A 12539-nucleotide genomic window follows, 5' to 3' on the forward strand; every position below is an offset into this window, starting at 1 on the left:
CTTACTTTACTATTAGGCGCCTTTTCAAAATTTACCCTCTGAGAGAGTGATAAGTTTCTGATCGTGAATATCTCCTGTTGTATCTAATGAATCAACATAATTCTTTAGACGTGCCATCGGAAATATGATCACAATTTTATGATAAAATTTTCAGTTGTGTGACATAATCTCAAATAGTTCAAAATTAAACTTTTCTGAAATGTTTGGTATAAACGAGTGTCAAAGAGGATAATTCATAAGGCGCGTTTGCCATTCTCGTATTTTGAAAGCTTATAGCTCAGTGATCTATAGAAGGATTTATATAATCTAACTACCAATAGAATAGAAAATTTTCAATTTGAACGTGTATTGCAACAACATTGAAGTTTTTCACTAGTACACTATTGAAAAACCTGTTTGATTTAACCCATGACAGCACCAGCCAATCAGAACGCGAGATGTCTGCATCTATACAAGAGCATCCATATAAAAGTTGAGTGGTTCATTTTTCCTACCATTTGCTGAGCATCTGTTCCCGAAACAAGACACACGAGATCAACATCGAGGACCTGTCGTCTCACTGTTTCCCGTTCTGCGTACAAACAAAGGAATTTTGGCAAAGGGCTCTCCGTGCACCGCTGCCAGTAGCAGGTATAACATGGAATGTGATGTGAGAAATAGCGTCATTTTAGTTAAAGCAGCTACTCTGAACGTACGAGACACCGTTAGCACGATGGCACCGAAAACCGGTAGAAAGACAGCCAAAAAGTCCAGCAAGGCCTATTCAAAAGCACTTTTTAGTGCTAAAAATAATAATAAAGAACTATGTGAATTTTGTCGCTTTCCTACCATTTTCCGAGCAACTGTATCCGAAACAAGACACACACGAGAAGTTTAAATAATTTGCGCCGTCACTAACACATTCAATTACGAACGGCAATGCGAAAGTGGAAGTAATGATGTTGAACACATCTTTATACTAATATACAAATATGCCGTGCGAAACACGTATACAGATCTATAAGTATTTTTGTCGTGAATTCTTTAGTATGGGGCGCCTTTTGACCGTGATATCTAACACATTTAATTACGACAGTAACGCTGTCTCGCAATACGAAAAAGAAAATTTTGATACAACTAGTATGGGTGTCGTCTCGAAATATGCCGTGCGAATCAAGGTTGCCACAGATACAGATTAATCTGTATTTTACTTCTCCTGAACAATATAGACTTAAATGTTGCGAAAGGAAAAAAATTCTTAACACCGTAATGTACCCTCTAAGAGAGAAAGAGAGATAAGTTTTGTCGTGAATACGACTTACTTTACTATGGGTTGCCTTTTTTACCCTCTGAGAGAGTAATAAGTTTTTGATCGTGTATATCTCTTGTTGTATCTAACGAATTAACATAATTTTTGCTACATGCCATCGGAAATATGATCACAATTTTATGATAAAATATTCAGTTGTGTGACATAATCTCAAATAATTCAAAAAAACTAAACTTTTAAACTTTTCTGAAATGTTTGGTATAAACGAATATCAAAGAGGATAATTCATAAGGCGCGTTTGCCTTTCTCGTATTTTTAAACCTTATAGTTCAGTGATCTGTAAAAGGATTTATATAATCTAACTACCAATAGAATCGAAAATTTTCAACTTAAGCGTGTAGAGAAAAATCATTGAAGTATATCAATAGTACACTATTGAAAAACCTGTCTTATTTGACCCATATCAACACCAGCCAATTAGAACGCGTTCTGAGGAAGAGAACAAAACATCTGCTGCTGTACAACTAATCGTTCGAGAAAATGTTCCGAACAGTGTTTAATATCGTAGTGAGTTCCACAATTTGGTCCTTCTGAAAGGCAGGAATGAATCCCGTACAGAATCCGGATAGTTTCTTTCAATGAAATGCAAATCCGAAATGAAATAATCGACATTAAAATTCTATATGCTGCTATTTTTATAGTCGTTAGAACCGCCTACAAACTAAATCCGGTAAAAACAAGCCTCTCAACAAAAATAGGATCAGTTTGGATTCTATCGCCACTGCGAGCAGATGTATTTTGTGTCGTTTGCAAAGCTAGTTTCGCTTCCGACAAGAGCGATTACGTCACAGCTGCCATTCATTTGCATTGATGAAAAAGCAACGGTGGAGAGCATCACACAAAATCAGCCGTTCGAATGGCTCTAAATGTTTTCTAATGAACTATTAGGATTTCTTGCTCGCAAATCGAAGGGAAATATCCTCAGTTTAGTGCAAATCTAGAATTGTTTGGTTTGATTTTTGCACTTTTCGCTGTGTGAAATTCACAGTAATCTAGATCAAGTGAAGCCTTCTTTGTTTTTGAGAAAAATGTGGAAAAGGGGAATGCTTGCATAATTCATACAATTGATCAACTAATTGATATTCGGAAGTGTTAAGGAACATGTCAGTTGTTTTCGTATTCACGACATCCAGTTATGTTTCTGACATTACCAACCCGCCTTTTTAATTTTACTTCCAGTTCCGAAGTTACTGGATGATTAATGTAAGAACATCAATTTGAAATTATCCACTCACTTTTCTCAGTGATGGCTTGACCGGCTTAGGTTCAAATGAAAGGTCTTGTGGTTCCATACAACCTCTTTAATTTCATCCGAATCTGAGTTCCGGTTCCTGAATTAAAGGATGAAGAGTGCTGAAAATTGCAAACAGTTATACTGAGCGGCGATGCAAAACAAAGCTAAATATTTCAAAACTGGGCCAAGGTCTGTTCCAAATAATACCTGTCAAAATCTCCAATAGAACACATCGGAAACAGTCAAAATCTCCAATATAAACTATAAAAAACATAAATTTTACAGGTTACATAGTTTTACAAATGATGCAATTCAAACCTACTTAATTTGTCAAATGACGCAATATTCCACTCGCACAGAATTTTACACGCTCCGAGTGTAATTTGCACTCGACCACCAACTGCCGTTGTATGGATTATTCAACAAGCAAATATGTGCTTCTGTGGTTTAGTCGATCAACCGCTGTGCTTTGTAATCTAATGTTTCTCGGTTCAAGTCGCGCTGTTGCTATCGATCTTTTGTTTTTCATTTCATTTAAAGTCAAGCCATATAATTTTAAAATCACACAATTTTACATGTTCTTGAATATAAATTTTTGTGAAATACGACGCTCGGTTTATGTGCATCTTATAAAATGAAAAATCATGATTTCCTCATAAATCCTCAATGAGAAAAGCACCATTACATCATTAGGTGCATTGAAACAATTTTTTTTTCAAAGCGACCTTTGAAAACCAATGAAATTGCAGACTACGACATGTCCCAACCCCTAATTTTTCTAGTTCAGTTATGCGACTGACATTTTGCTCACTACCTTAAAATCGTCGTCCGAGGTCGAGAAAATCACACAGGTGTCTTTAGATCTCCTTCCCTGATGCTAGTTGATTTCTAATGTGTAAGAAAATTTGAATTCCATGATGATTGTGATTATTCTGGTGTACTCTAAATTCAATCGCGAATGTCAGAGAATAATAACGAATGCACGAGGCAAAAGTAATGTTGTTCTGGTCATTTTTCTCGATCTAGTTCTACTCCCCCAACATTTTAATATTTCCTTTCAAGTAACTGTTACTGTATGTATAGAATCATATCTGACCGCGTTAAAACCGTACATTTGAGAATCTGAACTGAACATCATTTTTAATCTGAAGCAAGCACCATCATCTAACCACGGTGCTCCGTACGGGTTTCTCTGCCTAATTAAATCCTTCAAAATCGAAAAATGTATCGAATCACAACGTCGAACATGTCACTGTCATCTTACTTTTTAATCTTCCCAGTTCATCGATAATTCCGTTCGAATCGGTCCGGCAAACTAGACTCTGCCTAAACATGGTCCCAACGGCGGTGTGATCTCGAATCCATCACCCATCATCCATCAACCGGCCCGGACCGGATTTACAAACAAAAGTGAATCTCCCCCTGGTCTCATCGGCCGTTATTCCAGCAAAGGCAACGCGGTAGCGGTAGCGCGGCAAGCGGTACGAGATGAACAACAGCTTGTCAAACTTTGTCGGATGATTCGGTTCCGATCGAACTGATTTCCCATTATAATGTGATTTTGGTTACGTTCGTTGGACCCAAAATCATCATGCAATCGAAACCCACGCAACATTAGGTTTTTTGGCTGTGGGATCGGGGGTGAACGATTTTAAATTTAATCCAAAGAGAATTGGTTCTACAAAACTTGAAGAGGAAAGAAAAAAACAAGAAACAAAAGTATCAAGTTTGTCACTTACCTTTTCCCCCAATTAGGTGCGGTTTCTATTTTTTCGTTCGAAATCGCTGGAAAAGAAGAGGTTGACGAGTCGCTAAAACAATGTCGCAAAAATTAAGATCCGTGCCCGAACGCGTCTTTCGTCTCGTTACGGCTGTTTTGTTACGACCGGAGCAGTCTGAAGTGATTAGAGTCGATCCATTTTTTTTATGTCTTCTGGGCAGACAGTTAGCGGGGCAGGTTGGTCAGATTTTTTTTTTCTTATTCTCTCTACGCTGAAGAGTTGATTGATTTCTTCAAGGTTTTAGACATCCATTGGTAGCGAGGCAGCAGGTTTCGCAAGGTGAGTCTCATTTATGTGTTGATGCTGTTGCTATTGCTGATGATGATATCTGGAATGACAAGTTCACGAAAAGAAGGAACGGTTACAGTTTGCTTCATATAACACGATCTGAAAGAGTGATTAATTAATATCAAGGCTTCGGGTAATACTTTCGACAAGGTGAAGCTACGCCACACAGCAGAAAAGATTCCACGCTTTGATAATGACGAACCAGATCGAATGGAAAATTGTAGTTTGTCTAGACTGGAAAAGTACGACCCATTGGAAACGGAATAAATGACCTGATGTTACTGATTAGTGAATGTTTCTCAAACAGTAACCTAACAGTGAGTCGATACTACTATTCATCGTTCCCTTTTCTTGCAATGAGCTTTCACAAACACGACTGGTTACTCGATATTGTGCCAAATAATTCGATGCTGGTGCAATCGATTTCCGTAGGCGTGCCCAATTATGCAAATGCGATTGACACTCGGTGGCGCGGTGGTTGTGCGGTTCCTTTTATCCCCAGGGCCGTTGGCTTCAAATCCAATAAATCCATTGATTGATTATTTGCTCGGCGTGAAGTATGCTCATTAGCCGCCGAACATGGGCTCGAATACAAAGCGAACCAAATACCAATTACTCGTGCGCCCGAATTCGAGTTGTTCGAATGCCTTGAGTCGACGAAGGCGCAAAGTACCGACCTACCTACCGAGAGTAACAACCAGCAAACCACCCATGACAGATGGAGATAGAGCACAAGAGCAGAGTCAACACCACAGACAAAAGAATGTAATCTTGGAAATTGGGTCAAAAGTAGGAAGATCATTGTCTACACCACCTCGCGGTTTTGATGAAATCGAAATCCGAGGTATTCATTAGACGGGGGTTGTGTTCTTTCGTGTGCGCGATCCATCCACCCGTGCTCGGGGTGTTCGATTTCTCTTTTCGCGCCCGTCAACCCGCCACCACCGACGCGACGGGGCGAAGAGTCGACTTGGCAACGGGCCGCGTTGTCGCACTGTTTGATTAGGAAACCCAGCCATGCTGCAGAAGGAACTCGTCGCGGAACGGATGAGAGCAATGTCTGACAAAATAAGTATATACATGTTACTCCATTATACTTGGCAAGCATGTATCAATTATCATCCACAATCTTCATCGGCATAAGTTCGCTACGAGTCGGTATCCGAAGTTTGCCGGTTACCGCACATGGTCTTCCTTTCGGTCCCAGGTATGTACAACAGGCGGAACTCGTGTTTTACTGTTTGAGGCTGAGGCTGAACTCCGGATGATTTCTTCATTGAATAACAAGCCAGGCGGCTCCATGCTAATGAGTAAATCAAATAATATTTTGTAAACCAAGCGGTTCGGTATTCAAATGGTCGCGAAATATGGTAGAAACAATGGCTGATTGTGTCTCGCTACTGTTATGAAAATGGTCCAAAAAAGTCCCACGCTAATCAGTTTAACCGGCGGCGGCATTGCATCAGGATACCGTGCTTTGAATGCGTACGTCTTGTTTTGCCTCCCTGGCGGTGGTTACTAACTCGCATACTTGGCATTCAAATGAACTGACAGACGCATGGCCTGCTCGTCAAAAAAATGTATGTCTCTTCTGTGTACAAACTATTTTGCATTCCAAATAGGAAAGATGAGCTAGCGCTTTTCTCACTCACTTCAACTCGGCTGGCTTTGTTGTACGGGGATTGTTTTATCTTCAACTGCTTTGACCGTGGCCTTTTGTGTTTGCTAATGCTGGAGATGATCCGAAAATGTTACAACTTTATGACTTTGTCATAACATACACAATGTTTCACCATTGAGCATTGCTGTTATTTCGGTTGGATATAGTTTCAATCACTGAATTTCAATTAGATACAAGCTAGAAATTAGTTTTTTTTACAATTCATCATCTTTGCCGAAAACTAAAAGCGCAAACAAAATGAAGCAAGTCAACTTGCATAGTTTCAGAAGTGAGTAAATGCACCACCTCAACGGTTCAAGTTGAACCATGCCCGTACCCAGGATTTCGTTTCGGGAGGGGCCCTCAGATAAAAAATTATGTTACACTTATTGTGTGGGTACAAACTGGTATATAATAATCAATGCATAGCAAGCCATGACCATTGTGGTGAGACAACTGCTTAAGGTCCAATAAATCATAGAACAACTTATTTCATCATTACACCACGGACTGCTGTACAGGTAAGAAGTGCATCATCCTGAGTGATTCCGTTTTCGTTGAGTAATCAACAATTCACAATGGCGATCCTTTGCCAGGTGCTGCAATTTTTATTGCAGCAAATAATAAGAACCGCCTGTGATATAATAATAATTTTTGTACACCCGAAAAGGAATCACCCAGGAAACAATTATAGATATTCGCCGTAATCTTTTAGACACAAAGTTCGCTTTGAAAGAAAAAGATCTGACCTAAGAGATTGCGTAACAGTTAAAATTGAAAAAGGCGGATCATTATGGTCGCGCATTATGAGCGGACAACGAAAGTCGCGCAATAAAGGATAAAAAATTGATCTATCTTTGGAAAAGCGGATCATCAAAATCGCGCATTACAGAGCGGACCAGGAAGGTCGTGCATTTAAATAAAAAAATAAAAGCGGACCGGAAACGTCGCGCACAAAAGAAGCGGGTGACATGGCCGCGCAAGGCAAAATGGCGGATTTGATAAATCGCGCATTACTGAGCGGATCGTCAGATCGCGCACATTCATTTCATTAGCCTTGATAGTGACATAATGAAACATAATGAATTGTGTTTGCTGTAGTATCAAAACATTGAAAACATGATGAAAATGAGAAATATGTCCGATTGATTGGAAGAATGAGCAGTTTAGATGTAAACAGGTAAACAGTTCGATAAAGAACCTTCGGTGGAATTCTCAATGTGTGAGTGGTGTGAGTTTCCAACCAAACAACACGAGAAGAAGAAGAAGTACGATAACGATATGATGCGTTTAGCAACGTCATGCACTTCGATTTCGGTTACGAGGACTAATTTTGACAAGGATGTTACAAAATAGATATATACTTCATGAATCGTTGTTTTTTCTGTACCAATTCAATAAGTAGTTTAGAGTAAATTCACTGGGAAAATACCTACGTCTCTAGTATGAACCCAAGCAATCAAAAATTGCATATTTACTAAGAATATTCACATTCTTGCTACTTAAAATTACACGCCGAAGAGAACTTATATTTACAAAAAGAAATTTCTTGCAGCTTAGGAAAACGCGTAGTTATTTGTTGACACGGGAACTACAGAACCTTTCCGAGTGAACTTCCTCATTTTTTAGGAGTACGAGAGTAAACTTTCCTGCTACATAGAAGCTGAACGATGTATTTTAGAAGCTGTTTAGAAGTTAGTTCGATTGCGTCACGCGAATTTTCAAGTGTGGATAAATACATAAAATAGACTGCTTAGAATGCCATTCACGAGCTTCGTAACATCTCCACTATTCATCTTATATATTAAACTCATTTGTTAGAGTGTGATCCGCTATCTATGTTAGATGCATTGGCTCAAAGGGTGAATCGAAAATTGATGCATTCGCTTCCAGTTTTCGCGTCAAGTTACCAGCAGTATTACACATTTTTCGAACGAATTTTTCTGAGATATTGCTGCAAAAGCTATTGCATTCGATTTAATCACAATTAGATCCGCAATCCAAAAACTCACGTGGTGACTCCACTAATCAAATGACTTTTGATACAGTGGCTCTTATTACCGATATCACTACACGGTGAAAATCAAGTGAAGTGAATGTAGGTTTTTATCACGAAAGTCGCTTCAGCGGAAAATGTAATTAGTTCGATGAGCTTGTTGTTATTATAAACATCAAATCACCAAAATTTTGTTGGAAAAAATGATTTTTTTCACTTCAGTGTTTACTTCACTGAGCGTGATACTGGTAATAGGGAAAATCAAGTGAAGTGACGTGTAAGTGAAGTTAATGTGAAAGTGGAAGTGAGAACGGTAATAAGGGTCAGTAACACTATAAATAAAATCTTTTTAAAGCAGCTGTTCAAATATAGCTATGGGACCAACTTGTGCCAGATGTATTTTTGACGATTATAAATTATTCAACAGCTTGTCATAGATTCTTCACAGTGTCGCGAATAGCCTAAGGGTTTGTTTGGCCATTCGAAGCTTGATATGGGAAATTCATAATAGAACTGAAATTTAAATAAACGTATCTCCAGTAGGGAAATTTTATTTATACGAACAGTTCTCTTTTTTCTGTTATATTATAATCTCAAGATTTAATTTTCAATTCACAAATTATGCATCTAGAACTAAATACTCTTCTAAACATGCTCTAGAGATGGCGCATGTCAATACGGTATATGCCAGATAGATTAAGCTCAATTTTTTTTTTATAGAAGAGGGTGAATGTGTGGGTACAAACTGGTATATAATAATCAATGCATAGCAAGCCATGACCATTGTGGTGAGACAACTGCTTAAGGTCCAATAAATCATAGAACAACTTATTTCATCATTACACCACGGACTGCTGTACAGGTAAGAAGTGCATCATCCTGGGTGATTCCGTTTTCGTTGAGTAATCAACAATTCACACTTATGTCGCACATGCCTAAGACCTTTTAAATGTCCATTTCTAGAGTACGAAAATCCACAAGACTTGGGATAGATTTCGCGAAGTGGTCCGAGATAGCTCCATCACTTCGATTAGTGGAGAACGGAAAACATCTTCTAAATTTGTAGGTCATATTAGTTGATAGCCACACAAACTTACTCTGGTTATACAGGTTTCGGTATCAGGTCCCGGAAGTAGCGGTCTAAAACTCCAATACGAAACTCACATCGTTTTCTCAAAGATGACTGGATGTTTGGGATCAGATAATAGTTCAAAGAAGCCAAATCAGGTGAACAAGGTGGATGGGCAAGCAACTGGAACCCTGAACCATTGATTTTAACCATAGTAACGATACTCATGTACTTCATGTAAGGCCCTTTTACAGCTCCGCTAATGGTGGTAGTCATCCAAAAGTAAGGAGTGTATCGAACAGTAGTTAGCAACATTGATTATTGAATAAAAAAGCAAAAAAAACATATTTTGAAATCAGGTTTTGATATATTGTAGAAAAATTACATTTTTATGCATTTCACTGATTATATTGAAGAAAATCCTAGTTTCTGTGAAACGCTCGCACTTTGGACTTGACATTCATCATTAAATTCTGCACAGTTACTTTTGTGACTTTCCTGGTGGCAGCTGTCCAGTTTTTTTGAACTCCTGCATGTTTTGGGACACTGTACCTTCCTTCAGAAAGTGCCGCTTGACAATTGCCCAATACCTTTCAATTGGCCGAAGACCCACCAAGGGTTGATGTCCTTTTCCACGAATTGTACATTATTTTTTGACAACCACTGTAGAACTGTGTTGGCGTAGTGGGCTGAAGCCAAATCCGGCCAGAGGAGAGGAGGAGCCTTATGCTTTCTGTACAGTGGCAGCATTCTCTTCTTCAAACATTCTTCCTCGTACACCTTGGCGTTAATTGTGCCCTTCGTGAAGAAAATCGACGACCGCAAACCACAGGTACAAATTGCTTGCCAGACCAACACCTTCTGCCCAAACTTTTCCATCGCCACCGTGGTGTCAGCGTCCTCCAGGTCCTGGTACACCGATTTCGTATAATATTGCGGTCCGAGCAGCGCTCGAGAGTCTTCCTTGGCATAGGATTCGTCGTCGTTCAGGATGCATCCGTCTTTATTCTGTAGAATCCGGTTATACAGTTTTCGCGCTCTCGTTTTGGCCTGAACTTACTGTACCAGGGACTTTTCGGCACCTTCTGTTTCTTTTACCTTTTTCTGGGAGTTCCGAACTTTGATCCGTTGAATCATCCCGATGCTGGTGTTGAACTACTTGGCCAAATCCCGCGTCGACGCCGATGGGTTTTTCCTGGTGTACTCAACCAGTTTTAAGTCCCGGCCGGGCTGGCTGGGACCCGTTTTCCTACCGGATCGGGGCAAATCCTTCATGAAAAGGTCTTACCGAACTTCTCGATAATATTTTTGACACTGGTGTGGTGCACTTTCAACCGTTTTGCAATTTCGTTGTACGTGACACCACTTTGTGAGCACCAAGTGTGCAATATTTTCTTTCGCGTTTCCGTATCATTTCGACTCATCATTGAAACGATAAACCGTACCGAAACCAATCGTTTGCGTAGCTGTTATTGACATGTAAACAAACATGTCACCGCAAAACACACTGGAAAAAATTAAGCCATTTCAGAGTAATAACTGTTTGAATGTTGCTAACTACTTATCGATACACTCCTTAGTAGTCCCGATGTTCAACTAAACGAGTATTAAAGATAAACCCTAGTCAAAAATCCTTCATTTTCTCTTGAGCCTTACACGGAACTGGACGTCGTGGTGAAGACCTTCCACCAACAGTAGCAACAACTGGAATTCAAGTCCAGAATTTAGTTCTAGAACTTTTCGATTTCATAATTCTAAAAACTAAATTCATTCACGGAGCTCTTGATCTGGACTTCGAATTTAGTTTTTGAATTCAGTTTCAGTTTCTGAAACCAGGCTCAGAATTTTGGTTCTGATATTGATGAATAAATAACAAAAATTCGATCCTTGTCCTCTAACTTGCATCTGCAGACACAGTAAAAAAAATATCTTGCCGTTCTCGTTTTCTATATAGTAAAATAAAACGAGTTGTTAATTTTTTTGGCGTTTGCTAGAGTAACCTGTTTAAATCATTACACAAACATGATAAGATTTTTTGTTAGGCAGAGGGTATTAAGTTTGAAAATCAAAAGAATTCTATTATTTCAGTATGAGGCTTACTTATATGACTCCGATCACTGGTCGATGAAAGAAAACCAAAACGATGCAAAGAGTTCTGTATGGTGCCTATAACGATCAATATATTAAATTGAAGAATACTTACAGAAGTTACTAAATTCACTGATAAATGTTGAACAATTACTGGTTCTCCTGAGTGATATAAAGAAAAAACATTTTACCAAATGCACTTTCAACGAAACACACGAGCTAACAATCAGTGCATTTTCGTTACGTATTTTCTATGAGAAAAAGAAAACAACCGGTTAAGAGTGATCGAACTCGAGAGCACTACACTTTCCCAAGGATGATAAGCAGCTCTTTGAATAGTGGAGCTTGTAGTAGCAACTTTCACACGTCCTGCTCTAATTTGACATCGCCGACCAACTCATTATCGACGAGTCGTCAAACGTCTGGTGTGCTCCTGTGGAATGATTGCCGTGACATTCGGATCCGGCTGTTTCGTTATTTTTTTTCTCTCACCTAGCAGTTGGAGTTGACACTTCTCCATCGGAACCGTCACATTCGAACTGATGACATCTGACGATGGCGGCACAAAACAATCGTCGGCGGCTCGGCTGTCAGTTTCCACCCATCACCGTTGGAACCGCATTTCGAGAAAAGCGATCGAGCAAGCATCGCATTGGTTTTCCTGCTTGTACCGACCTCTTTCGCTCAAATGGGGGAATATTTCTCACGAAGCGCCACCTGTTCTGAGCCCACTGACTTGCCACCGTCCGTCTCACGAACGGAAAAAGTTCCCACCGTAATTATGAACATTACTACAATTTAACACATTTCTACGCGTTGCTTACACAGCGAAACGTTTTTTTTATTTTTCGTTTTTAGCTGCCGGTGTTTCCTGCTTGCCACTAATGGCTCGACCACTTCCCCCTGCAATGTTTTGACAAGCGGCGTTTAACGCAACGAGATACTGAAATTGTTTGAACATTTAAATTAATGGGCTTGTGTTTAAACAGGTGACTGCGATCGTCTTTTCTTCCGTACGGAATGCTTTGCTGGCTGCTAATTATTATGCCGGGAAATATTCCGTACACGCGATGGGATCAGTGAAAGTAACGACAATATTTCACGAAATCTAAGA

General features: G+C 39.4%; 1 protein-coding gene across 1 annotated transcript in view; it reads right to left on the minus strand.

Annotated features, from left to right (window-relative positions):
• LOC131431458 (histone-lysine N-methyltransferase MECOM) overlaps window positions 1-12539 on the minus strand; it is a 212617-nt gene that overhangs the window by 114185 nt on the left and 85893 nt on the right. The window contains exon 3 of the mRNA XM_058597185.1: window positions 4283-4652. The gene's annotated coding sequence lies outside the window, so the exon portion shown is untranslated. The remainder of the gene's footprint in view (window positions 1-4282; window positions 4653-12539) is intronic.

Source organism: Malaya genurostris, chromosome 2, assembly GCF_030247185.1.
Source record: "Malaya genurostris strain Urasoe2022 chromosome 2, Malgen_1.1, whole genome shotgun sequence".
Classification (NCBI taxonomy): domain Eukaryota; kingdom Metazoa; phylum Arthropoda; class Insecta; order Diptera; family Culicidae; genus Malaya; species Malaya genurostris.